Raw genomic sequence first — 27,007 nt, 5'->3', positions numbered from 1 at the left:
GTGGGAAAAGTATTAAATTAAGAAAGGAAAATACGAGGGGGAGGGGAGGGTGTAGCTCAGTGGCAGAGCACACGCCTGGCATGCCCGAGGTCCTGGGTTTGATCCCCAGTGCTTCCACCAAAAAAAAAAAAAAAAAAAAAAGATAAATAAACCTAATTACCTCTCCACTCCCCCAAAAAAGCAAAAACAAAAATAAGTAAATATACATATATACACACACACATATATATGCGTATGTGTGTGTATACGTATACGTGTGTGTATATATATATAAATATATATATATATAGAAAAGAAGGGGAAAATGCTAACACTTCACCTCCTAGCTTGCCGGCAGCAGTGAATAAGACAATAGATTTGAAACTGTGATCTGAACACCCATGTGATCATCGTCAACAGGGCAGGAAAGCATGGAATTTCCTTTCAAGCAGCTCAAATGATAAAGCAGAGAGAGCTGCCCCAGGCAGGACTCCGAGACGTGTCTGTCTGTCTTTCTACTGGGCAATTTTTGATAAGAAAAAAGGCCCGAGATTCCATAGGATGGGGAGCATAGCCGTTGTCCAGTGCACCCACATTCAGTCCTCACACTGGTCAGGCCTGGGCTCCCCGCCTCTTCTGTTTCAGCCTCGGGGTAAAATGGGAGTTTATTAATATTAATACACTTGCATAAAGTGCTCATTTACTCCATCATTTTCCTAATTAGTTCTATTGAATGGTGCGGCTCATGTGCATGAATAATGAATCCCCACGTGCCTTTTCCAGGGTCTGTCTCGTCTCTGCCAAGAGCAGCTCAGAAGGAGGAAACGCTCGTCTGTGACTCCTCGATCATTACCGTGGAGGAAGGGGGTCTGCTCCCCGAGAAGACGGGAAAGGCACACAGAGGCCCATTAACCAAAGCAGGACAGACGCTGCGGGGACGGCTTGGGCGCTCTCTCACAGTCAATGAAATAAAGACTTCGCTCTAGTCCTACCAGCTCTGTTGTTCCTCAGGGATGTGCTAGTGAGCATTAACGTGTCCCCAGCTCTGACACAGCCCATCCCACCCGCTGGCATCCTGGGGCCGAGGATGAGAGGTGACAAGGTGGGGCCCAGAGTCGTGGGTTTATTTGATCAAAGAATAAAAGAACTCCTTGCTTCCTTTATGCTCTAGACTAATTATCTCAATTGGATTGAAAATGCAGCTATTCATAAAACTGACAAAATTAACGTCAAGAACGTTTAAAGAACTCATCACAGTAAGTCAGTGGGAAGAGTACAGCAAACTGATAGGGAAATGGGCAAAACCAATGAACAGGCACAGCCGAGGGGAGAACACGCAGATGAAGAGAGGGTCTACACGGTCTAAGCTGAGACTGAGACCACGCAGCGCTTCCCCTGGAGTCAGTCTGCAAGGAGCGCGCCCGCCCTGCTCAGCGCAGGAGAAGCGTGGTTCCTCCCACCCCGTCGACGCTGCTGGTGAGAGTGCAAACCAGAATATTCCTTCTCTGTGCAGACACTCCCCAGCTCTGGGACCCAGAAGTTCCTCTCCTCGGCACATCTGTCCCTAGCGGCCTCGTTTATAAATCAACAAACAGAATCACGGATTAAAACTAAACACTCATCAGCACGGAAGCGGGTGAATTCACTGAGGTACCTCACAAGCTGGAACCGTCCGCAGCAGTCAAAGCAAGCGAACGAGAGCGAAACACAAAACATACGATCCTAGAATGACAAGAAGTGAAAAAAGTTCTCAAAATTACATATATCAGAATGCATGTCCTTTTTATGAAGGTGAAAACAAAAAAAAATTAATTTTACACACACACACGATGAACCTGTATAATAACGAAAGCCCGCGGTGAGCACAGGGTTCTGGGTGACGGCCGCCCTGAGGCAGCAGAGAAGCAGGAGGAGGGACCGGAGGGGCCCATGCGGTTGACGCCAAGGCCTCGGCCTTTGTGTTTTTTGGAGGAGCTGTGAACCTGTGTCTACTTATTACATTATTTTTTTAAAAAAGAAAAAGAAGAGGTTGGGCACTCAGCGAATGCTGATGAGAGTTTCATGGACCGATGGTTATAAATTATCCCATTCTGCGCACCTGAGGTTCATTTAGAAAAGGCAAAGCTTCAGCCATCAAACATCTTATTCTTTATACGGTTGGCTTTTAAAGAAAAAAAAAAAAAAAAAACCCTTCCACTCTATCATTAACCTAGGGAGCTCCTTAGCGAATGCATTTATTTTATTACCCTTGGGATGATTTTCCTGATTTACTGAGGTTCCGGCGAGTAAAGACAGGCAGAAGGAGCAAGGGCGTGAAAGGATACGAACGGATTAGAAGGACCGAGGTTAAGCGACTCCTGAGAGACAGGCCACAGGGTTTAGCACCTTTGTGTGGGAGCACAGGGCCACAGCAGTGACTGGAAGCAGGTTGGAAGACGTTGCCCAGAGGGACAGAGTCTCAGGCACCGCTTGCTGGCGGGGACGGCACAGGACCCGGGGAACGGTCCCCTGCACCGAGGACAGCGCCTCGCACCCGAGTGCCGCCCACAGCAGCCTCAGGAGGGGGCGGCGTTCCGTTATCATACTGTCACAGGAAGGAGCTGAGGTCTGCAGACACGTTGCGTTGGCTACCTGGAAATGAAGCTTCTGTTTGCCAGCCCACCGTGTCCTTCCTAAGACGCCGTCCAGAAGGGAAGGGACCAGGCAGAAACGAGGAGTTCAGACCGACTGTGGAATACACGTCAGCACACCGCAGTGTGAGTCCCATCTAACACTTACCGCACCCCTGGGAGGGAGGCACGCCGTTACCTCACCGTAAGGAGAGGAAGACGGAAAACTCAGAGAACCCACATCCTTAGCGGTGTGACCTAGAACAAGGCCCCGGCTCTCCAAGCAACATTTCCTCATCTAGAAAACGATAATGCTAATAGCAACGAACCTCGTGGAATTACGGGGACAAATAATGCGATGAGGTAGCGAACGTGCTTATTTTAGGAAAATAAATTGCAGAAAGCTCATAAACGGTGTAAACACGATTGAACCCACGGGTGTATGGTTCCGAGCCCCGCCCTGCCTGCCCGACGGGGGAGTCGGAGCGCAGGGCGCAGTCAGCTAGCGAGGCACAGGGCGGCCCAGCCCTGAGACCCACTGCCCAAGCACCCCCCACAGAGGACGGACCACCAGTGCTTCTCTCCAGACCCCTCCTCACACCTGCCAGAGCTCCACAGACGGCTCTCCCCACGACTCGGTTATTCTTAGAACCACAAACTAGAAAATGTTTTGACTGGCAAGAGCCCAAGACATCAGTTTCCGCCCTGCGCCTGCCGTCAAGAGTAGGAGTGACGTTAGGCTGTCAGTGACATTTTCTCAGCGGAAAGATTTCAGGGATCATACATGTATTCATTTTCATAAATGCAATATACAAGCCACTAACAGAACAAAACCTGCTAATTAAATTTCACTCAATAATGCATTTTTCACCTTACCTTAGCGGTGTCCTTTTACATTCCTGCCCACATCTCGCTAATAATGTCTTAGTTAGCTTATAAATGGGGCTTATCATTAAATTTGAAGTATTAGCAAGCATCGGTGAGCACGAAGTGACAGCGCGGTAAATAATTTGAAAGGGCTTCTACGCCACAGAGCTATTTTTGCTCCCTTTCATTTAATTTATTTGTTAAAAATTAAGCACATGGATTTGGAAGGATGCTTTCTGGGGCAACCCGGTCCTCCGGTGGAGCCCGAAACAGGAGCAAACCCGAGGCCACGCCCCCGAGGAGAGGCTCACTCCTCCAGTCCCTTCTGTTTGTTTTCCACCCAAGATTGATCTTTGATGCCTGTTTTCACTGTCCTTTGCCTTGAGAGTTAAGGCCTTTGTGTTAAGTGAATTATTTGGAAAAGGTTTCTAAGTTCCACATTCAGGTTTGTGAAAGGATTATAGTGTCTGTATTGTCAATAACACGTGTGCAGAGCCTCAGGGTCTACAGCATGTGGGGGACGTGGGGAGGGCCTGCCATCTATTAGTTAGGGAAAAACGTACTTTGAACTAACACCGATGTTTGAGCTGATAAAATTCTCCAAGGGTAAGTGGGGCCAAAATTATCACAATTATCCCATTGTTTTGACAAGGAAGCTGCGGCTCAGAGAGGTTATCTTCCCAAGTCCAAACACGAGGTAACAGAGCTATGATTAAGCTCAGGTGATCCTAGGAGGCCTGCCTTGAAGTCCCGCCCAAGCCTGATCCTCGGTGCCTTAGGGCTTCTGCCTCTGTGCCCCGTTCTCCAGCCAACGAAACATCCTTCCCAGAAGGAAAGAGAACGTTTATTGGTAATGAAACAATGTATCTGCCTCCATTCACACCTATTGGACACATTTCATTAATTCACTTGCTTATTCACTTATTTATTCCACACAAATATTCATCCAATACCTGCGTTATGGGTTTTAGCATGAGGAGCAGCACCTGGAACAAAGATAAAATCTCCCCGTCCTCCTGGGGCTCATGTTCCAGTGGGGGAGGGGTGGGGGGAGGCAGGGGATGAGCAAAGCAAAGGTCTGTTACGTGGCTGATCAGGGAGGGTGAGGTGAGGGGGTAATAAATGGGCAGGGGGGTAGGCGTGTGGGGGAGGCTGGTGTTTGTGACCAACGGGAACATGATGAACTTAGAATCTGATCATCTTCCCTCTGGGCTCCATCAGATGGGCGTCCACCTCCCCCCCAGTACACTCACACCCTCAGTGGGTCACACTTTCCTTCCTCCAGGCAGTGGGTATCGGATGGCTGTTCAGCCTCTAACTGGCTAGAGCAACGTTGACATCCAGTGGTGAATTAGATTAATCACAGCCTGGCTGGGAGGGAGGGCGGGGCGTGAGTGCTGGCTTGCCGTGACCACAGTCCAGGGGGTTCCTCTGCAGACCCCCACCCTCACCAGCTCTTCACGCTGTTCCGACGCTGGGCTGACTTGGTTTCAACAACACGCCCGTTCCCAGACGTAGGTGTGCGTGTGCGTCTGTCCCCGAGATGTGCGTGCACCCTGGGGGCCATCCGTGCCTGTGTCTGCACGCTGCCTGCACGACGTGAGAGTGAGGCTCTGCTGTGCCAGCTCGGGGCCCTTTCTGTCCTCAGGGGCAGGAGGCTGGGGGCGCGCAGAGAGAATGAGCTGCACCTGCCGTCCTGCTCACCTGGCTGATGTTACGCTGTCTGGCTCTAAGGAAGCAGAGTGACAATGGCTGCCTGGGGCTCGCCTCCTTCCTGGGCAGGTGGGCTCCCAGCAGCCCGGACGCCGTCAGGAAGGCGCCGCCCTTTCATGTCCGTCACTCTCTCTGGGCAGCGTGCACCCTGTCCCCCTGCTTAGACAGATGGGGCGGAACACCCCACCTGGAGCCCCCACCCGCTGAGACTAGAGTCTAGAAACGTGGCAGGTCAACCAGCAGGAACAGGCTCTGAACTAGCCCGTACACCCGTCTCCATCTTTAAATCCAGCTCCTGCCAAGAATCATGCCACTGCTTGCTAAGTCACATGTTCAGGTGATTTTTATTCGGTACTGACAACCCACAGGCCATTCTCCCACTGACCCTGGAGACCAGGCCACCCCGCAAAGCTGCCTTTTGAAATCCGCTCTGCCTCTGGGCGTGGAGAAATGGAAGGAGAAAGAGGCCTCTAACGAGTCTAACACACTCCACGATGAAATGTCGACTGGACATCTCCCGGAGGGTCTTCCCGCCATCTCGGCCCCCACAGGGCAATGCCCGGATGGGACGCCCAAGCCGTCCCCACCCAGTGTTCACATCCATTAGGACACCAGCCTCGCAGTTAAAGTGCTTTCTTTGCTGCTTTTAATCAGACAACTCTTCCCCAGAAATTATTTACAGCCAGGTCCGGAGCTGTCGTTAGCCCGAATGTAAATAAGAGTCAGGGCAGGAGTCCCAGCGCGCCCAGGGCTGGCGCGCCCAGCAGCTCCGCGCACACTTGGGACCACGTCCAGGGCTCGGCGGCCAGAACCCGGGCTGTTAAAAAGCTTGATTTCCTAATTAAACTTTTGATACAGAACCACAAAAAAGACTGAATCTACCAGGTCAGCGTGGGTGCACAGAGGAGGAGCAAGGGAGGGAAGAGGGCGGGCTGGCGAAGAAGAAACCAGGGCCAGGGCCCTGCCCAGCAGAAGGGGCACGTGGAAGGGGAGGGGGCCCCAAACTCGGTGCAGGGACCAGGCAGGGATCTTCACGTGTCAACGCACACCTGCAGTCCCAGAGGGTTCTAGGGGACATTAGGGGACCTGACTTCAACCCTCCGTACCTTGTGCTGGAATTGTACCAGTGGAATGGAGCAGAAGCCCTGCCCTCAGAAGACACTCAGGTTACTGGGCGTGACGCAGACATGCGGCCAATCAGAGCAAGCACAGTAAGAAGGAATTTTAGTAACACCAGCAACCACTATTCAGTGAGCATGTCATAGACGCAGCTGCTTTACACGCCTTAGGTCATGTAATATGCACAATAAACCCGAGCTGCCCGCTGTTACAGTAACACCCACTTCCAGGGAAAACTGAGACTCTGAAAAGACAGCTCTTTGTAGAGCACACAATCAGTGAGCGGCTGCCTGTGAGCCCCAAGCCCCTAAGCAGCTACCACTCTGCTGGCCACCAGGGCACTGTGAAGCCTGGTCACAGCCAGAGGGGCGGACTCAGGTGAGGCAGCACAAAGGAGAGTGTTTATGTTCCAGAGGAAACGGTGGTCAGAGGGATCCTGGCCAAGGGGACCGAGGGTGAGTTGGGTTTTGAAGTATGAAGAGGAGTTTGCTAGGTGGACAGGACAGAGGGAGGAACTGGCAGCCTGGATGAGCCTTGACCGTCCCATTTACAGAAAGACCTTGGATCTAGGGGTCAGGGCTCTTGCCAACAGTAGCAGCGGCAGTAGTAACAGTAATAATATAGGAGCATGCGGAAAGTCGGACTCGGAATCCAAAATACTAAAAAAGCTAAAAGCTCTTTTTTCCCCTCTCTTTTCTTTTTCTTTTTTCAGACATTGGCTGTGTTCGTGTGATTAAGAAGAGGGTGGGGGAATAGAGGGGACAAGACTTAGGGGCAGAATAGGCTTGTTCCTTCCACCAACACACAAAAATCTACCTTCACTGACACACCTTCATTTTGGAAGAGAATTCTACATGAGCCTTGGCACATTTTTAACAAATGTCAGCCCTCGTCCTGGATTCGGCTACTCTAAGTATGTTGCACACCTGAAAAAATAAAGGCTTGGAGAAGCGCCTTTCTCAAGAGCTGCTTGCTCCCGCTGGCCTGGTCCCAGCATGCAGGACGTGAAGACGGTCACCAGTGGGACCGGTGGGGAGGGGTCAAGATGAAAACTCTGCTCACATCGCTCTGCGGATTTTCCTTTCCTTTGGCCACAAGGCAGACGATCCGGCCAGAAAGTTCCATCTGGGTCCTCCTCTCCTTCCACCGGGTACAGAGTCACCCTTCTGTCACTACCTCTGAGGCCAGTCCGGACCATCACTTCCAGTAGGGAAGCCGCGATGTCTATTATTTTAAACACATAATTGATTCTAATCCATCACTGTCTCTCCGTGGCAGGTTTCCATCTCGCTCATTACCTCCCCAGCAGCCCGGCCCAGGGCGGGCCCCTATTGTTCCCTGGTCCCGGTGCGGCCCGCGCCACGGCTGCCGGGCTTATCTGTCTGATTAAATCAGGGAATCCGGTATCTCTGGGGCCCAGATAACCTCAGCGTCGCGCGTCCTCCGAGCCTCTCACCCCTCTCCCCCTTGACCTGTCTGTCACAGTCAGTCTCCTGGTTTGCTGATTAATTTGGGACTCTGGGCCCCCAGGCCCTGGGAGCTGGCCACCACTCCGCCCCTCCCCTGCGCAGGGCGGCTCCTGGGGCCCAGGGAAGGACAGACATGAGAAGACAGGGCAGCGCCCCGTCCGCCACTTCCGGGCTTTCTGGGGCTTTGCTGCCAGCCCAGGCCACCAAACGTCCCATCAGTCTTCCTCCCACGTACACTTCGTGCTCCGTCTTGGTGAGTCACGTGCCTGCCCCTCTAGGCGCGCCAGTGCGCCGCCGCCCTCCCGCGCGTGCCGCTCCGCACAGCCCGGCCTCGGCGGGGGCTCAAGGCTGCGCTGATGCCCACGGCGTCCGCACGGCACCCACCAGGCTCTCGGCTCCTCAGACGGCAGGAGCTGATGGCGGCAGGAGGCGGGGGGGACCCTCATCCCCCTCCTGCCATGGGATCTCGAGAGAGACTCCCGGCTGGGCCAGCCCACGGGAACCACCTCAGGCGTCGCCTTAATTTGCTTGCTTCAAGAGCCTGTGTTTCCTACAAGTATCAGTCAGTTCACTCCCCACAAAGTTACCTGCTTCTCCTGCTTTGCAGTCTTGACCTATTATCTGCCACATCCTGGAGCCTATCCAGGGTTGGCCCCGCACCCAAATGCTGTGCCTCCAGATTCACAAACGCAGTTCTTCCCTCCGCGATCCCTGAGACGTGGCTGGTTGTAGCGCACACTGAGGTCCGTGTTCCATTCAAACGGGGCCAGGCACTTGCCTGACCCCATCCGTCCCTCCTCCTGCCTCCCTGTTAGAGTCCACAGACTCAGGCTTGGGCAAACGACCACTGTCTGACCTGAGTGTCCTGGGGCCACTTGTCCATCCTCCAAGAAGCAAGTAAAATACCCACTCTCCTTGGCGGTCCTCCCTGGGTCCCCAAGAAGGATGCCACCGCCCTGCTCTGTCCCAGTCCTTCCCGGACGGAACCAGCTCGTCATCACGGCACCGACTGTTGCCGTCTTCCCCCTCGGAGCGTGAGCTGGACGGTGCCAGCCGGCTCAGTCTGAGTGATCTGGGGACCCTCCCTCAATGCTTTGTTCCACACAAGCTGGTCATTTCTCCGTCTTAGCACTGGAGGGAGCCTGTGTTTACTTGTTGGTCTGGCGACCTGTTCTCAGCCCCCAGCGACAAGCTTTTCTGTCCACTCCAAGGGCTCCTGGTTCACCTGAGTGTCTACAGAGTCACCCACAATTTCCACAGGGACTAATAACCAAGAGGGTAAAGCAACAGCCCCCAGACAAGCCACACTACGGTGGGGAGGAGCGAAGCATTTTCAGGAGACAGCACAGAACCTCCATCGTGCATACAAGTTTACATGCACCAAAGACCTCTGAGGGCGTCCAGCCAAGCCCCTCCCTCCACAGCTGAGGAAACTGAAGGTCAGGCCGTAAGAACCGCGTCCCACGCCCAGGAGACGCAGTTGCAGTGAAGGGAGCCCACGTGCGCGGACGGCTCCTCACTGCCAGCCGCGCCGCCCCGCCTGCCAGTGGCTCCCCTCCGCTCCTGACCTGAATCAGCTTTGTCTCCAGAGAAGGAATTCCAGCCTCTGAACCCACCATCATTTCTCTTCCAGATCGCACCCTCCCCAGGTGGGGACGCCCCCTCCCGCCCCTGCCCCGCCCCGCCCCCAGCAATGCGCCACTGTTTTCCACCGCGAAGCACACACAGACACACAGTTTAGGGACAGTTAATTTCCAATTCTTTCCAGATGGGTTGGAATAATATCCCCAGGTGGTAAATACATTATTAAGAAGGCAGTTTGGTGTGAAATTGGCTATTAAAATATAGATAAAGTTTAATATATTGAGCTCCTTGTCAGAAAAATCACTTTACAGGGAGCTTATTATTTGTTTGATATTAAAAGAGTCACAGCTCGGCTCCAAGTGACAAATGGGGCGGGGGGGGAGGCCACCAGTCATGAACAAAAGCTTTTCAACATTTAAATTTCGGTTCTTCTTGTAGCTCTGCACGTGGTGAGCCTGCCTGTGCCGGGCAGCCAGAGGCAGGCGTCAGAAATGCCAGGGACCTGGGAGCCGAGGGGGCTGCCAGCCTGGCTTTAAACGGCTTGAGACCCCCCCCACCCCCAGAGAAAGCGCCACCAGACGGCGGCAGAGGAGAGCGAGGGCGGTCCCCTGGGCAGCAGGGCGGAAGGAGGCGGGGCCTGCCTCGGGCCGGGAGCCTAAGCCCCCGTCCTCGTCCAGGTACCCTGACCTCCCACAGCGCAGCGCCCCCGAGGCCCCGGGGCGCCGGCCTCCCCGCGTAAACGCACCCCTAAGACAAAGGGCGACGGACTGAAGGCGGCGACAGAGAAGGGGTGTCAGAAGCAGAACGCCAGCCCGCAGCCACGGATCTGCTGTAAAATCGCGCGGACCGAGGCGGGTGCTGGAGAGACAGTGGCCCGCCGCGCTCTGCAGCGCCCACCCTGGGCGCCCGCACGGGGCGACCGCAGCCTGTAATTGCCGCCTCCCAGCCGCCGCCTCCAGGAAGCGCGCTCAGCCCCCGCAGAGGCGCGGGCGCCAGAGAGGAGACATAAGACCACAACCCACTGCGTCTGAGGAAAGGCCAACGGCCTGCAGTTACGTGAAGAAGTTTGTGAGGAAAAAGAAGGTGGAACCGTTAGGGAGCTTTTAAAAACGATAGAACAGCAACCAACTAGTGACTCCGGTCAACAGCGTGGAAGTCCTTACTGCAACAGGTCGCACCCCTGCCTGCACCCACACACGCACACGCAGGTGCACACGCGCGCGCACACCAGTGCTCCTGAGAGGGGACGTCTCCCTCTTCTTAAGCACGGACTTCACAACAAGAAAGCCAGGCCCTGGCCTGTAGGCTGAGTTGACAGAAGGGAGTTTCAGCAGGAGGTAAAGATGAAGGCTGTGTCTCCCACGCAGACGCTCCTCTTGTGTGGGTCAAACCTCAGCCTTTCCTGAACACCGTGGCCGCTGGTTGTCCCCGAACAGCCTGCCGCAGCCGGCATGACAAAGCAGCCCTTCCAGCCGACACCCAGCCACCACACCACCTGTCGGAGGGCGGAGGGGTGAGCGCGCACAGACTTGGTGTCATCGGTGGAGAATGACAGTCCGGGGCCGCCTTGAGCATCAGCCCCCCAGGTCCGCTTTAGTCAAGCATTGCCCCAGGTAGAGATCCCCAGGGGGTCTGTGATCAGAGTTGGGGTCCACAGGGTACCGCAGCCTCGGAGGACTGCTGACCCTGGTCTCCACTGACCTCCAGGAGGTCTCCCCACTTGCAAAGTGAGGATGGTGACGCCAGGTGCGTGTCCCGTAAGGTGAGGTGGTGGGGAGCAGATAGGACGGTGGGCGTGAGAGTCCTGAGTAAACTCGAGACTGTTAACCAAACGTGAGATGGAACTGTAATGTCACTGTCCTCCTTCACGCAGCAGTATTGGGCGTGTGTGTGTATATGTGTGTCTGTATGTGTTTGTGCGTATGCATGTGTATGTGTATGTATATGGGTGTGTGTATATGTGTATGTGTGTGTATATGTATGTACGTGGGGGGGGGGAGACGTAGAAGAAGGGGAAGGGGAGGGAGGAGGTTGGTTGGTTAACTGTAGGTTCTTCAATTAAATTAACCAATCTGCTAAGACCTTATACTCACACTCTGCTGGTGCTGGACACGTTCAGCACCTGCACACACTTGGTCTCATTTGGATTAGAACAACCGCAAGAGGTGCGGGTATCACCTTCTTTCATCACTGGGTGAAAACGTGACCTGAAGTCACAGTGCCTTTTTTGATATTCCACAAAACATTGAGTACAACCTCTTCACTCATCGGGGAATGCTAGCATGTGCCAATTATTTGAGAAGAAAAATGCAGTGGAAAACAAGGAAAATTTTATCTGTTAACTCATTTTTTTCTTTAAATTATGACAGTGTCACAGTTGATCTTTGTATGAGTTCCCTGTGGCTGCTGTAACAAATGACCGCACACCTGGTGGCTTACGACAACAGAAATGTGCTCTCTCACAGCCCCAGAGGCCAGACCTCTGAGATCAGCATCCCTAGGCCAGAATCAGGTGAGCCCAGGCTCCCCCGACCCCCAGACTCCAGGGTAAGATCCTCTGTCTGCCTCTTCTGGCTTCTGCCGCTTGCTGACATCCCTCGACTCATGGCCAGATCATCACTCCAGCCTTCAAGAGCAACATCTTCAGGCCTCTCTTCCCTGTCTTCACACCACCTTCTCCTCGGGGTGGCAAGCTCTCTCCACTCCCGCTTGGAAGGGTGCATATGGCCCTGTCTGAGGCCCTCCCAGTCCAGGCTACTCCTGATCTAGAAGCATTAATCCTGTTTGTGAAACACTCCTTTGCCTGGAAGCTAACACTCCCAGGTCCCCGGGATTAGGATGTGAGCACCGTGGGGCCCCTTTCCCCACCACAGTACCCCGCTTTTTCTCTGGAGCAGCGTTGGAACACACCGGACTCTATTTCCTCTTCTAGTGAATCGAGGTCTCTAACTCTGGACTGTCTTCCTGGAGGCCGCAGAGCTGACTGACAGCTGAGCAGGGGACCAGCAGAGTGCCCCCTGCACCGCTTACAGAACAGAACTTCTCCAAGAGGTGGACAAGTGAATTAAGCGGACTTCTGTGCATATCTTGTGCTCCAATTTCCCGCCCCCCGACTTTGACAGGTGTCAGGACCCCCCGCAGTCCTGGCGGGCGTTCTGCACGTACAGATTGGCGGCACCCGTCCCCTGCCCCATATTGAAGTAGATCACTCGTGTCCCTTCACTTCCCGACAACGCTGGTGCACACATCCCTCACCACTGCAGCCAGGCAGCAAAGCCACATTGCAGAGGAGGGACGAAGGGACAGAAGAGCAGGGCCACTGGCCACCGTGTCCTGGTTCGGAAGGAAGCCGGGCACCCACGCGCCTCCGCAGACAGCAGGCACCCCCCAGAGTGGGTCTTCCTCCTGCTCTGCCGTCTAATCCGAGGCCGCCTCCATCCACCCCGCCAAAGTCACTTCCCGCAGTCGGCACCCCATGGGACACACCTGTCTCCGAGAGACTCCAGGGAGGAAAGAGAGTGGGATTTTGCTGTTCTCTGACTGGTTTTTAATCTTTACCTTATTTTGGGCTCCTTTGGATGCCTGTGGTGTTGATGTTTTATTAATGGTTCCGCGCGCTCCCCAGAGGCGGCTGGAACCCTGTCCTTCATTTGTAATTGACAGCTGAGCACCGGGAAGGCGGAGGGAGGCGCGCTGGGGGTGCGCGGTGGCCCGGGGTGGGGGGGCAGGCTGACGCTGCCCTCTGCGGGCGCTGAGCCCTCACCACACCACGCTGCTTTCCCTCCGGGTTCCTCTAACACTGCCCTGCAGAAGCCACACAGGCATGGCTCATCTCAGAGCGGGCTCAGCTCTGCTCTACCCGTCAGCAGCAAGGACACCTGTGCACCAGCCTGGCTTCAAGGCCCCCTCGATGTCAGCTGACGTTAACCTCCTACAGACTTGGTTCACACCCGACCCTTGGGTGGACAGGGACTCAGAAACGAGACCATATCTCCTTCCTCCCCCAGCACTGCTCTTGGCCCCGCCACCCTCTTGTATCAGGAAGGCTGGGTGACACTCCACCCCAGGCAGAGTTTGAGGGGTGCAGAGTGTCTGCCTCCTTCAGCCCTCACCCACTTCTCTGGACTCTCTCTCCAGTGCCTGCTCCTCCCCTCCACCGCTCTGAGCTCATGTGAGTCCTCAGTCCCCACCTGGGGTGCTGTGAGCACTCCTCCACTGCCCCCCACCTGCCCCCGCCCTCTCTCATCCCTTCCCTGCAGAGGTGCCGTCCACAGGTGCCGTCCCCTTGCCCAAACCCTTAAAGGCTCCCCATTAAGCTTCCTCCTAACTCAAACTCAGAGGCTCTCTGCCTGCTTTGGGGCTCGCCTGCCTCTCCAGCCGCTGTCTCTGGGCCCTGCTCTCCGCCACACCCTACTGTCCACCGCAGCTCCTGGGGACAGCAGATTCTGAAAGACTACTTGTGGGACAAACAAATGAATAAATATGACTAAATCTTCTCCCAGACTGCTTGGATGTAACATGACAGCAAGGTGACATGAATTCACCCAACAAGTGAGGTTTCAACCTAAATTCATGCTTTTTCACCCCAATCCCTATGGTCTCTGTTTTCCGTCCTCCTCTAGCTCCACAGAACTTGGATGTTTGTCTCTTTCTGTCGGAACACATGACCGATCACACTGGGAAAGACCAGTGTAGCTGGTCTCCTTCGCATTTCCAGGGGGAGACATACTTCTTCCCTGTGTGTGAGTGTGAGAGAGAGAGAGAGACCCTTTTGTCAGCGACTACAGGTGTATTCTAAACCTCCAGCAATCCAAGAAGAAACTGCTACGAATGCACAGCTACTTACCAGCTACATCAAGCACATTTGATCTAGATTTCCCCCATGGATCTTTCCTGTGAATCCCACTTTTTTAACCTTTCATTTTTTTCTAAGTCCCATTATTTTGTGAACTCCTTCCTTTCGGGAGATGGGCATGCCCCTGGCCTGAGGGGAGAGAGACCTCTGAAGGCTGCCCAGTATCTATCTGTATCTTTGCCATTAACCACAGATCTCAGACTGTCTAGGCGTCCGTGGTGCCGGCTGGGACCTGATGACCAAATCCTGGCTGATGGGATGTCCAGCTTCCAGGGCAAGTTCGCACAGGAAGGCGTCCCTTTCGCTTGTGCTCCGTCTGTCTGGAATAGGAACCTCGTGGACGGAGTGAGACGAGCCATTCTGGACCCTCGAGTGGCACTGGGAACGGGCAGCTCCCAGCAGAACAGTCAGCCTGGTTCTCTGACTCTGGGTCACTGTGAGACCTTGAACAGCTACTTCTTAACTTTTAAATGAGCAACAGAGTTCTGTCTTGCTTAATCATCATAACTTTTTTTCTTTTGTCACAGACTAACCCAATTGGAATGAATAAACTAGGACTTTGCACAAGTTTTGATACAGGGTGCTGCTGCAAGCTGCCAGCTGGCTGCCAAGCCTCTCCGGCCAGGACCATGGAGATCAAGCCACACCCACCATCCTGAGGGTGGCCGAGGCCCTTCCCCTTGTGCGTTGCTTTCTCCACGAGCATCCTGCCTTCACCTCCTTTGCAATGAGGTGTAAAAGCCCAGGCACTGGCCCGACAGCACAGCTCGGGTCCTACACGGGCCCCCAGGCCCTTCCTTCCGCCCGGTCTGGGCGAGACAGGTGGGCCGGGGGCCGGGCACAGCCACCGAAGGAAGGACGCAGCAGCTGAGGACAGGACGCACTGGTCAGAACGAAGACGGTGGAAGACTGGGCTTCCGGTAGACCTTGAGCCTCGTGGCGCACCCACAGGCGCCAGGACCGTTCCCAGGGTGACCAGTAAAGGTGACCCCAAAGTGGGCGGGGGCCCGACTCCTGGGAATCTATGCCCCTTCCCCAGCATAGTCGGAATACTGCTTCTACTTATTAGCATATGAAATTACCAAATCCGTACAACTAACAGCTCCACACCTCGTGGTCACCCTCATGCCTTCTGAGACGGCCTGCGCCCTGTCTATGGCGTGTGTGTCTCTCTAAATGGACGTGCTTTCACTCTACGATGCCTCGCTCTTGAATTCTTTCCTGCATGAAGCAAGAACCTATTCCCCAGCAACGTGGGCAGTGCCTTGCAGGAGCCTGGCACAAACTGGGGGCAAGTAACTGGGTCAGGATGCTGCAAACCTCCCTGGTCAGGGGTGGTGGAGCCCAGGTGTTAGTGCAGGCAGACGGCTAGGTGCGAGCAGAGAACGGGGGACGCAGGCCACACGGCAGGAACGGGGCCGAAAGGAGGGGCCCCGGCCACATGCAGGAAGCCCTGCATCATGTGAGCGCCAGGGGCCCCCGGGCAGAGAAAGAAAAGCAGGAATCTCTGGGCGAGTAAGCGGTCACACATTTTGGGGTGAGAAGTGCCCTGGAGGCCGACAAAGAAAGCTGGGAAAAGGCAGGAATCTCCAGGGTCTGACTGTAATCTCTTGCTCACTGTGCCCTCATTTCAATACAATCAGCCTCGCAGAGTAGAGGTACCCACGATGCACCGACGCCGTGACGCTGCCGACCCAGACTGAATAAGGACAAAAATCCCTCCTCCCCTCGGGAAGGGGGACCTGGGAGGAAAATCAGGGGATGTGAACCCAGACCCTTCCCTCCCCAGCGACTGTTCCGCCCACTCATTTCTACACCCTGTGTAACCGACGTGCCAGAGAGCCTCAGGGCAGCCGCTCACCTGAGCCAGCCTGCCCGCCCTCCCCGTGAGAGTGTGCCGTCCAGCCCTTAACAAATCCCCACTTTACTCTCCTAACCCCCGCGTCCCGTCTCTGAATTCTTTCTGCGACGGGACAAGAACCTGGTCCCCAGCAACACAGGCACCTGCGCACACCTGTCGTGGAGCCGGCCGGGGTGGGGGATGCTTGCAGCCCGAGCAGGAGACCTGCTTAATCGTTGTCTGCAAAATGCCTCAGCTATGAAGACCCTCCACTCTCAAAAGCAATCACAGTCACGTAGTTTAACGCAGGAGCGGGGCAGGGCAGGGGAAGAAACGCCCTTCACTCTCGGATCAGATGTCAAACGGTTCAAGAGCAGCCCAGAAGCACCTCCCCCGCACCTGCCAGACCTGAGACTGTGACCCATGTGGCACACACAGCCTCAGACTTCAGTCTGGGTCTGCAGCCCCGCCCTCCCGCCTTTCTTTCAGCAGTTTCCTGTTACCAGAGTCAATGTCCGAGTCCTTCCAGCTGCCGCTCCAGCTGTGAATGACCGGGACAGAGCTCAGGACCGATGCCACCCCCCTTACCTGTGTGGCTAGCTCAGCCACAGGGCAGATCCCCCATGCTTATCGGCCCAGTGAAGTCAAAGAATGCTGTTACCAGTTTTTTACCTCTAAAATGCACACAAAGCCCTGCTGATTATTCTGTTAATTTGTTAATGAGCCTGTTCAGGAGACCAAGTCTCTTCTCCCTAAGGCAGGGTGGGGAACCGAGCCTTTGAAGAAAGGGATCTGAGCCCTCGAAGGGCTGAAGCTTAAAACTTTGGACGTGTGTGCGGAAGCTGAAGTACACACGCTCATTTTAATCTTGTGTTTTTATTCTCAGTCTGTCCTGAAATGACAGGCACATGGGAAGACGCAGGAATCAGGCTGCCACAAAATCCAGTGTCCAGCAGAAACGGACCCAGGCCCGCGCAGCCCGGAGCAAGGTGCCAGGCAGAGAAACTTCAGACGGTGTGCCCGGCCTTCTTGGGCCCAGATCTTCTCTCAGACTTTTTTCAGTTGGCACGTGGATGGCAATTCTATCCCAGAACAAAGGCTTCTGGGGAAAATGGGCTGTTGTTGTTGTTGTTGTTGTTGTTATTATTATTACTATTACTATTATTATTATTATTATTATTTGCATAGGTTGTCCTTTATTCGGGAGTTATTGCAATTGTATGGGTTTTTTTTTTTTTGCTGTAATATATATATTAACTCAAAATGAATTGACCATACATACACCATAATATGGTGAATACACCATAAATTCCTATTTTGACACTTACCAAAACAGTCTCCTGGAAAATCCACTATTGTGACAAAGGACAGAAGCCTTGGTCACATTTGAATCACTGAGAACGAGAGAAATACTATCGCAAACATTACAGCCTAAAATCTCCCCAGTCCTTACTGCAATATTCAGCAACGCAGAGAATTCCCGGAGGGCAGACGCATGACCACACGCACTTCCGGTGCCCAGGGCGCTGTGTCCACAGTCAGAGGGTCAGCGGGATCCTGGAACGGGGCTCCACGCTCTCTAGTCCTACAAAGGGGTCACCAACCACTGAAGTGCCTCAGGGTCCAGTCTCTGGGAAGAAAGGTGGCTCAGACAGGGGGTCTGCGTCCAGGGAGGCCCGGGGCCACCCCACTAGCCACAGACCTGAGGTCAGATCGCAGGAGAATTTGGAATTTGTGGTAAGACAGAGGAATTGCCACCCCACCACCCTGCATCTCTGCTGACTGGTGAACAATTACCACGGAAATAGGAAACAGGCGGTGACAAAAAAAATCCCCACCCAGAGCAGAGCAGCCTCTCAGCAGAGCCAGGGTCCCCTGCCGTGAGGGGTTCCCTCCACGATGCTTCCTCCTGCGTGGTGGAGGCCGCAAAGCACTGCCAAGTCTCCCTTCAGAGCAGAGGCGCCGCTTCCGCGGTGCTAGAAGTACTGGGTGTGGGGGTCCCCACCTGCTGACCCCTGCCCGGGAGCTGCCCCAGGGGACGGAGCCACCTCCCTCCTCCCAAGGTCACTCTGCTTCCTCTGAGGCCGTGCTGCTTCCTCCGGGCCACCTCACATCAAGGGGGCAGCCCACTTCCCGGCCTGGGCCGTGTGAGAGTGCAAAGATGTGACACCCTTCCCTCATTTGGGGACAACTCTGAGGGGCCGTCTCAGCACCAGAGTCTCTCGCAGGAACAACTGAGGCTCCGAGTACAAAAGGCACAAGATCCGCCCTTCTCTTCAGCCAGTCCCAAGCCCCTCCCTTGTTAAAAGTTTCGTCCTGAAGGCGGCCTCGAATAAACTTCCTGCTCACAATTCTGCAGCAGAGTCTCCTTCCACGGAACCCGCCCTCAGGGACCGGCTCACGTGAATGGTCTGTACATAAACTCGCCTGACCGGGAGTCCCAGCGAGAACCGGACAAAGTCTCCACGTGGGTGTGGGTCAGGCCCTGACGTGGACTGAGTGATACTTGGACGTCTCTACCAAAAGTCTGGTACTTAACCAGAGTCAGCGTGTCTGCAAGTTTCGGGTGGGATTAAAAGCATCCTTTGATGTGTCCTATTTAACACGGAATGAGGACTTAGATGAACATTTATTGACTTTTTATCCTTTCAAGAAAATGTGCACATTGTGTCTGCCCTATATGGATACAGTCCCTCATCTCACAAAGCTTCACGTTTTGCAATAAAGAGACATGAAAGACTTGCTTGTCAAAACGTAACGGTGCATACGCACGTTGCAGGAGCTGGCTAACGTGAGAAACAGCAGAATCTTGAATAAAAAAGATGCTCACAGTCTGTTCAAATGTAACAACTTGGTGGTACTGGGGCACATTAAGGAAGTCTGGTATTTCAACTCAAAATCAGCTTGGTGAAGATGGGTGAAGCTGGCTTCACAAAGTGCAAAAAAACCCAGGGGGTTGAATTCAGCCAAATGGAGTCCAGACCCAGAAAGGTGTCAGCCCCCTCCGTCCTGCGCCCGGCGGACAAGACAAAGTGTGGGCTCGGGGCCCGCAGCCAGCAGCAGAGGGCACGGAGAAGGACGCCCAGACGGCAGAAGGTCCAGAAACTCAGTTCCCTGAGGACCATCCTCACTCGCCCCTTTGCACATAGGGGCCCATGCAGTTCAAACCAGAACCTCACACAGCCCGGCTCCTATTTCAGTGTTTGGGGGTATTTCCCCCCCGCCCCCCACTGTCCTTTCACCCTTTCAAGCCAGAGGAGTCCTTCACACTCTACAAGAGACAGTCTGAAAGTTACCTCCTCGGCACACTCGACGCCCCCCACCTGGGGCTAGGGGTCCCCCTCGGGGCTCCCACCACAGCGCCTGGCACGGCTCTTCTCCCCCAGTGGTGGGGCCCAGCGTCCAGCGGGGGGTGCGACGCGGGGGACGCCTTCACGGCTATTTGCTGACTGACTGAGATGCGTGACCTCATCACCAAGCAGAAGGAGCGGGTTCTAAAGGCAGGAGGGGCGGGTTCTAAAGGCAGGAGGGGCGGGGTCTAAAGGCAGGAGGGGCGGGGTCTAAAGGCAGGCGGGGCAGCTGGGAAGTAAGCAGACGTGTCAAGGGCGGAAGAGCCTTCACGTGTTTGAAGAGCCATTAGACCTCCTGGTGGCACAGTCAGGAAGCGTGGGCTGGCGCGTAAGTTAACGCAGTGAGTCTGTTAGTACGTTGATACCCGTGACCCAAAGTTCCTGACGAACGACTTACTGCAACCGGAAGGAGGGCCCTCGCGATGACTCGGACCCTGGTCTTGTCCCGGCCACTACTTCATCAGCGTCTTGGGCCAAGGTACAAAAAGCATGCTTGTGGAAAGCTACGGAAGACCCGAAGCCAGGTGGGGTGGGAAACTCACCGGGAGGCAGAACAGGCCCCAAACGGCCCGCAGAGGCTGGCGCTGCTGCGGGCTGAGCCAACCGAGCCGACGTCAGGGGAGGGACACGGCACCTCCGCCGTCAGAGCCCGAGCGCCCGCGAGCTGCAGGACGCGGGGAGGGCCGCGGCGGCCGCAGAGGCCCGCGCGGGACCGAGCGCGTGTGCGCTCATGACCGCGGCGCGCCCTGAGCCGACTTTAACAAAAAGCTGATGCAAACACAGGCAGCGTGACGGGCGGCGCCGGCCCTGGCAGAGCCTCCGGACGTGGCTACGCCGCTTCCGGCTGCGCGCACAGCAGCAGCCACGCGGCGACAGCGCCGGGAATGCACGGCGGCGCGCGGCCGGTTCTGAGGTCAAGTTACGGGAAGAGCCGTGGCCACGAGACGGACGCGCCGGCCGCCCGGGGCAGCCCCCCGCGGGAGCGGTCCCCCTGCACCGGGGGCAGCAGCCGGCCAACGGCACAGCCGGGGAACTGCGGGATGAGAACTGTGTGGACGGTCCTCGTCCGCCCCTCACCGAGCGGCCGCCCCAGACCCACGCCCCGCTCGGCAGCTCTCGCCGCTGTGTTGCTCCTTTGTCGAAAAGTCCTGACAGCTGCCTGCTTGGGTCACTTTTTGGAGTCTCGCATTTTTATGGACTCCCATGCGTACTGACATTGAATTTGTTTTTCTCCTGTTAATCCGCCTCACGGCAATTCACTCCTAGGCCAGCAGGGGACCCGGGAGGGAAGGAGGGGGGTTTCCACCCCGACAGAGACAGGGACATTCGGCCAGGCTCCTCCTGCTGAGCTGAGGACAGCTGGCTGATCTGCATCTAGCAAACAGGGTCGGCCTCTTTCTGCTGATTGTAAGCTGTCGATTGTAAGTGGCAGAATGGCGCTTAATGGCAACAGCCTCGCGGAAGGGACAGGTGTCTCTGCCGCCACAGCTCTGCCAGCAGAGCCGCCGTGGGGGGGACCTCTGCTCCCCTAGTGACGAGAGGACCGAGACACAGCTTGAGTGACAGCCGGTGGGGACCCTCTGGTGCAGACTTATGGAAAATTGGACTTCATGGTCTTTCAGGCTCCTGAGATTCTGTGATTCTAACCGGAAGGAAACATGCTATAAAATTCCAGAAGTCACGGCTGGGGTTAATTTAAGGGAATACCTTCTAAAAATTAAAGTTACTTAAAACTGAAAGAACAGTGATTTCTCTTTCCCTGCAGAGGTGTTGTTCTCACAGGAGCCCTTGTATGTGGTGAAAGCTGGAATCAATGATCTTTAAAGTCCCTTCAATCATCTGGATTCTGAAGCAAAACGAAAAGGCTTTGGACAATCAGGAGGCTTTGGTTTACGCTTCAGGTTCTAACCGGACGTGGCGAGTCACTCAGCCACCCTTTAGCCCCACGTGCTTGTCTGCAAAACGGGGTCGTATCACTTCTTTTGCGTATCTTACAAAGTTGTCGGAAAGTCAAATAAAATAGCATGTCCATTTCTTAACCAGATTTTCTTTTGGATGCTGTGTTGTATGAGCTGTTTATACATCTTGAATATTATTATCCTTTCATCGGTCATATCACTTGCAACCCTGTTTAGTGGGTTGTCTTTTCATTTTGTACGTTGTTTCCTTTGCTGTGCAAAAATGTTCCAAGTTTTATTAGGAAGAAGAACTGAATAAACGGTTTTTCCGAAGAAGACACACAGATGGCCAACAGACACACAAAGATGCTCAGTGTTACTAATCATAAGAAAAATGCAAATCAAAACCACAATGACCCATCACCTCACACCTGTCAGGACGGCCATCATTGAAAAGACCACAAATTACAAACGTGGGCGAAGATGTGGGGAGAGAGAGCCCTCCTGCACCACTGGTGGGGATGTAAATTGGTGCAGCCGCTACGGAAAACACTACGGAGGTTCCTCAGAAAAACTAAAAATAGAGCTACCACGTGATCCAGCAATTTCACTCCTAGGTATATATCCAAAATTTTTTTAAAAAACTAATTTCAAAAAGATACATTCACTCCAATGTTCTTAGCAGCATTATTTACAATAGCCAGGGTAGGAAATCCACCTCAGTGTCCATCAGGAGATGGACGGTGGAATACTACTTGGCCATAAAAAAGAATGAAATCTTGCCATTTGTAGCAACATGGATAGAGCTGGAGGTGAGCATGCTTAGTGAAATAAGTCAGACAGAGAAAGACACTGTATGATATAGCTTCTGTGTGGAATCTAAAAATTAAACTAGTGAATACAACAAAAAAGAAGCAAAATCGCAGATAACAGAGAACAAACTGGTGGTACCAGTGGGGGGGGAGGGGCACAATGGGGGAGGGGATTAAGAGGTGGAAATAGCTGGGTGTAAAATAGATGAGCGGCAAGGACACACTGCCCAGCACGGGGAACACAGCCAGCATCTTACAGTAACTACAGATGGCGTGCCACCTTTACAAATGTTGAGTCACTATGCTATATACCTGGAACTTACATATTGTACATAAACTACATCCAATTGAAGAAGTAAAGAAAAACAAGCTTTTAATAACAGCCTGTGCTGAAAGCTTCCGGAGAAGCTGACCGGTTTCCCACAAGAGCGATGTCCCCGTGGCATCAGCATCAGCGCCGCCGCCCTTTGGTTCGCCTCCCTCCTTCCTTCACCTCCATCCCTGCATCCCTCACTCTCCCCCACAGAGCTGTGCTCTACTCCTGCTGGGGGCGGGGCGGGGAAAGCACCTGCCCCCTTGTGTCGCCTAGAGCGGGGCCAATAAGCCGGTCTGTAAGGGTAAACATGTCATCTCTGCGGGTGGTACATTCTCCGTCCAACGACTCAGCTCTGCTCTTGTGGCACAAAAGCAGCCGCGGACACTGTGAACAGGTGGGCATGACCATGTTCCAGCGTGGCTCCATCCACAGAGCCCGCGGCTGCTGGGCGCCAGAACACAGGCTCACAGCTGGTCTTAGACGAATGGTTCTCTACTGGGGCAGCTTTGACCCACGGGGGACATTCGGCAAGGTCTGGAGACATTCTTGGTGACCGCGGCTGGGAGCAGAGGTGTAATTTCTCTGGCACCTAGAAGGTCGAGTTTAGGGAGGCTGTTAAAGACCTCACAATGCACTGGACAGCCCTCTGTGATAGAGAATTACCCAGATCAAAGCACCCAGGATGTCAAGCTGGAGAGAGCCTGGTCCAGACGCAAAGACGGTGATAATAACAAATAACAATCCTTCATGTTCACCCCCGTCCCTCAGCAGCAACCTCAACCCCCCGTTTGACCCCTGCAGCCCACGCAGCCACAGAACCCCAGCAGACTTGGGGTGGGGGCGCTTGTCAAACGAAGAGGGGAAATGTGAATCCGTCTGGTCATTTAAATCAATGTAAAACAGTTCAACATAAACATTTTTCAAAGATTTCTCTTTTCTTTAATAAAGCTGCATGCCGCACACAGCAGAAGCTAGTGCACGGTTTAGTTAGGTTAAAACTAAGGATGGGGTGGAGAGATGCTCTCATGCTGAAAAGGACAGGTTTGCCGTCGGGCTTTCCCACGGCGTCCCGGCTGGCTCAGCACTCTGACCGGGACTCCCGGACGGCTCCCTTCCTGCTGGCTGGGATGTCTGTCTGCATCTGAACTGGCCTCTCCCCCAGGAATTAGCCCCAGTGTTATCCAACCACCCCCTGCACTGTACAAACAAGGAAACAGGCACAGAGAGGTTAGGCGGCTGCTCTCGGTCACACAGCTACCTTGTGAAGAACTGATACTAAGGCCATTTTCCCCAGAGAAGCCAACATTGCTGCCCTCACCTTTGGGGCCCTGCTGTACAAAGAAAAAAAACAAAAGGCAGTTAATTTTGCAAGCTAACACTTTTCTTGAATTTGGAAAAAAAAAAAAAAACGCACAAGAACTTTCCCTTTCATCATGACCTAAATCACTTATTTATTTATTTGGGGGGCAGGCAATTAGGTTTATTTATTTATTTATTTAATGGAGGCTAAATCACTTTTGGTTAATATACAACCTCTCAAAGATGAAATGTTTAAAATAACACAAGGACTGAGGAAAACCTAGTTTAAATGATGCACACACCCAATTTAGGCCAGCCCTGCAGACGGCCAGATTTCATTAAAATGAAAATCAGGGCAGATATCGCATTTAAGCATTCTAACCAAGGTTGATTTGAACATTTTCTTTGAAGATGAAGTATTTTAGGGTGATAAAGATAATTACTCATTGTAAGCATAATGGTCCATTTGACAGAAGGAATTAAATGTAAGAATAACTTCTATTAAAAATTAAAAATTAAAAGCCTCTCTTCTACCACCCCACTTTGTGACTTATTTGTAAGGATAGAGGGTCTAACATGGCCCTGTTCTGCCTCCTCATAGCTGCACTCATCAGCGTGTCGCCAGGGCCCTGCGGAGCCACTCGGCAGGCAGCGGGGAGCCGCGAGCCCTCCCGGCCCCACACGGGGGAGTCTGCCCCTGAGGCAGGTGGCGAGCCAGTGGGTGATGGGCAAGAGGCAGAAACACAGAGCTGTATTCAACCCCAGCTGTTGCCCACTGGGCTGCAGGGCTATCTGCGTCGGCCGCTTCCCCATCTCCAGATGGCTGTCCCATCACAGGCCCCTTTCCTACGCAGGAGGGTCTCCCAGCTCACTCAGTTGCCACCACTGTCCACCCGCAGGCCACAGAGGGCTTGTGTACTTCCACGCAGGGAAAGCTCAAGGCGTTTCCTCTGCGAGGCACAGAAGGCAGGGGTACTCCGAGACACCTGCTCTGCTCTGTTCTCTTGGAACCCAGGGCTCAGCTACGCGAGGCATCCTTCCACGTGGGCACGCGAGGTCCAGTGGGAGATGCAGGAGAAGGAAGTCTAACATTTTCATCTGAGTTGAAAGAAAATATCTCCTATGCCTGCCATTGTGAACACTGATCATGGCCAGTTTACCTGTACGTTCCCAGCCCGACCTCCCTTCAGCAACCCTCGTCTGCTGCCCTAGTTCCAGTGCTGTATTTTCTATTAAGAGAACTCTTGCATAAGACTCCTATGTCCCCAGAGCTGGAAGAAGAGAAGAACGGATCACTTCATCTCAGTGTTCACCCTTGGTGGAATAGCACGCAGCCATCAAAATGAATGCGCTACGGCCACAAGCTACATGAGGGAGAAACTCAGCAACGCTCCTGCAAACACCAAAGACCGCAGACAGCATGACGACATCTTCTAAATGACAAAAAGTTACCTAAACAGTATACAATTGAGAAATAGGCATAGGAATGGCAAAAACAGGTAGGCCGGTTGCAAGGTAGATCCACTGGGAGATTGAAAAAGTGGTGGGTTAATCGATCAACAGGTAGGAGTTGGATAAACAGCAAGATCCTACTGTATCCAACACCTTGCAACAGACTATAACAAAAAAAGAACATGAAAAGGAATGTATGTGTGTATAAATGGATCACTACGCTGTGCACAGAAATAAACACAACACTGTAAACTGACTGTACTTCAATTACAAAAATAGGAGCTGGAGGTCAGGAGGGGAGCCCCTGGGAGACCAGGCTGTCAGTGTTCGGGCTTCTGCGTCCGCAGAGGGGATGCTCAAAAGTTTCCCTTATGTTAGGAAGGCGGGAAAGAAGGAAAGAAGGAGGGAGGGAGGAAGAATGAGGGGAAGCCGCGTGCATAACAATCGGGAGACTGTGGCGTGAACCACAGTTACAATTAAGCCAGTTCTGGCCTCAGAGTTCCCAGTAGAAACAAAGACCTGACTAGCCGCCCTCGTGCCTGCCATCTTCAAGCTTCCCGTTGCAAATGCAAGATGCCGCCTGATCTGCTTGCTGTGGTGGGAAAAACCTCTCCGCTGACCGCTGCCCAACTTCCACGGGCGTCTGCGTGGCTGCCCGCCTCCCCACCCCTGACCAGCTGACCGCTCTGCTTCTGGCCCTGCTGCTTCCTCCACCTGTGCCCCCCACCAAAGCCTGCCTGTCCCCTGAGACCGCTGCCCTCCCTCTGCCCCGCCACACCGGAAGGGGACCCCGCTCCCAGTTCCCTTTAGGAGTGCTCAGCACACCCTGCCTGAGCCGGCTGTGCATTGTTGGCCTCTGGGGCTTGATGAGACCCTGAAGGAGACGTCATAGTCCCTCTCTTCATTTTGTATCCCCAGGTGTAGGCATCTTACACTGCTGACAAATTACCGACAGTGTAGTGGCTTAAAACTGTCACCTCATGGGTGTGTGGGTCAGAAGCCCAGGTGGGCTCGGTGAGCTTTTCTGCTCAGGATCCTGCAAGATTCCAGGCAAGGTGCTGAGCAGCCTGGGTTCTTGCTTGGAGACTCTGGGGGAAGAATCTGCCTCTGCGCTCACTTAGGCTGCTGCCCGAGTTCAGGTCCTCGCGTTTGTGAGACCAAGGTCCCTGACTCTTCAGCTCCAAAGGACCACCTGCCTGCCCTGGTACAGGTACCCTCCATCCTCAAAGCCTGTTTCCCCTGGGGCTTCTAGTCTCCCTAAGTTCTCCTCCCGTCACCGGCTAGAGAAAGCTTTCTGCTTTTTAAGAGTTTATGTGACAACACTGGGCCCACCTAGAGAATCCAGGATGCTCTTTGTGTCTTAAGGTGAACGGTGCTGCACAGCATAACACAATCACTGGGGTGGCAGGTGTCCCCGCTTGGTCACAGCCACCGGGAATGAGGATGGAGCATCTCCAGGAGGCCCTGCTGGAGAGTTTCCCCACCACTTTCAGGATCCAGAGAAAAGAGAGAAGAGAGGAAAGGAGGCCTCCAAAGCTTATGTCAGCACTTCCCGCGTGCCCCACGTGTGGTCGCTCAGACACCCCACCCACAACTGCAGACACGGATGCGCCAGGAAGCCCAGCCCACCTGCTCCTTTACGACCGGACCTGTGTTCCCAGTCCGTGGTGGCCTGTTTGGAGAAACGTCCTCAGAAAAGACAGAGTGAGGACACATGCTCACTTCCCCTAACGTCTGTCCACGTAAGACCTGGGCACCGCTCACGGGAGTCACCCCGCATCCCTGCTGAAGTGCGAGGTCAGAGGCCTGCGCCCCGCCTTGCACATGGCAAGTCGGAATCTCGGA

General features: G+C 54.0%; 1 protein-coding gene and 1 long non-coding RNA gene across 6 annotated transcripts in view; one reads left to right on the top strand and one right to left on the bottom strand.

Moving 5' to 3' along the window:
- The window catches only part of OPCML (opioid binding protein/cell adhesion molecule like), an 872,021-nt gene that overhangs the window by 467,699 nt on the left and 377,315 nt on the right, over positions 1 to 27,007 (bottom strand). The gene's annotated exons all lie outside the window — the stretch shown is intronic.
- LOC116661166 lies at positions 16,083 to 25,223 on the top strand. The gene is made up of 3 exons (XR_004316944.1): positions 16,083 to 16,179; positions 23,093 to 23,095; positions 25,214 to 25,223. It is a non-coding gene; the product is annotated as an uncharacterized LOC116661166 (long non-coding RNA).

Source organism: Camelus ferus, chromosome 33, assembly GCF_009834535.1.
Source record: "Camelus ferus isolate YT-003-E chromosome 33, BCGSAC_Cfer_1.0, whole genome shotgun sequence".
Taxonomy (NCBI): Eukaryota; Metazoa; Chordata; class Mammalia; order Artiodactyla; family Camelidae; genus Camelus; species Camelus ferus.
Note: the sequence above shows the minus strand (reverse complement) of the source record. Positions and strands in the feature narration are given on the sequence as shown.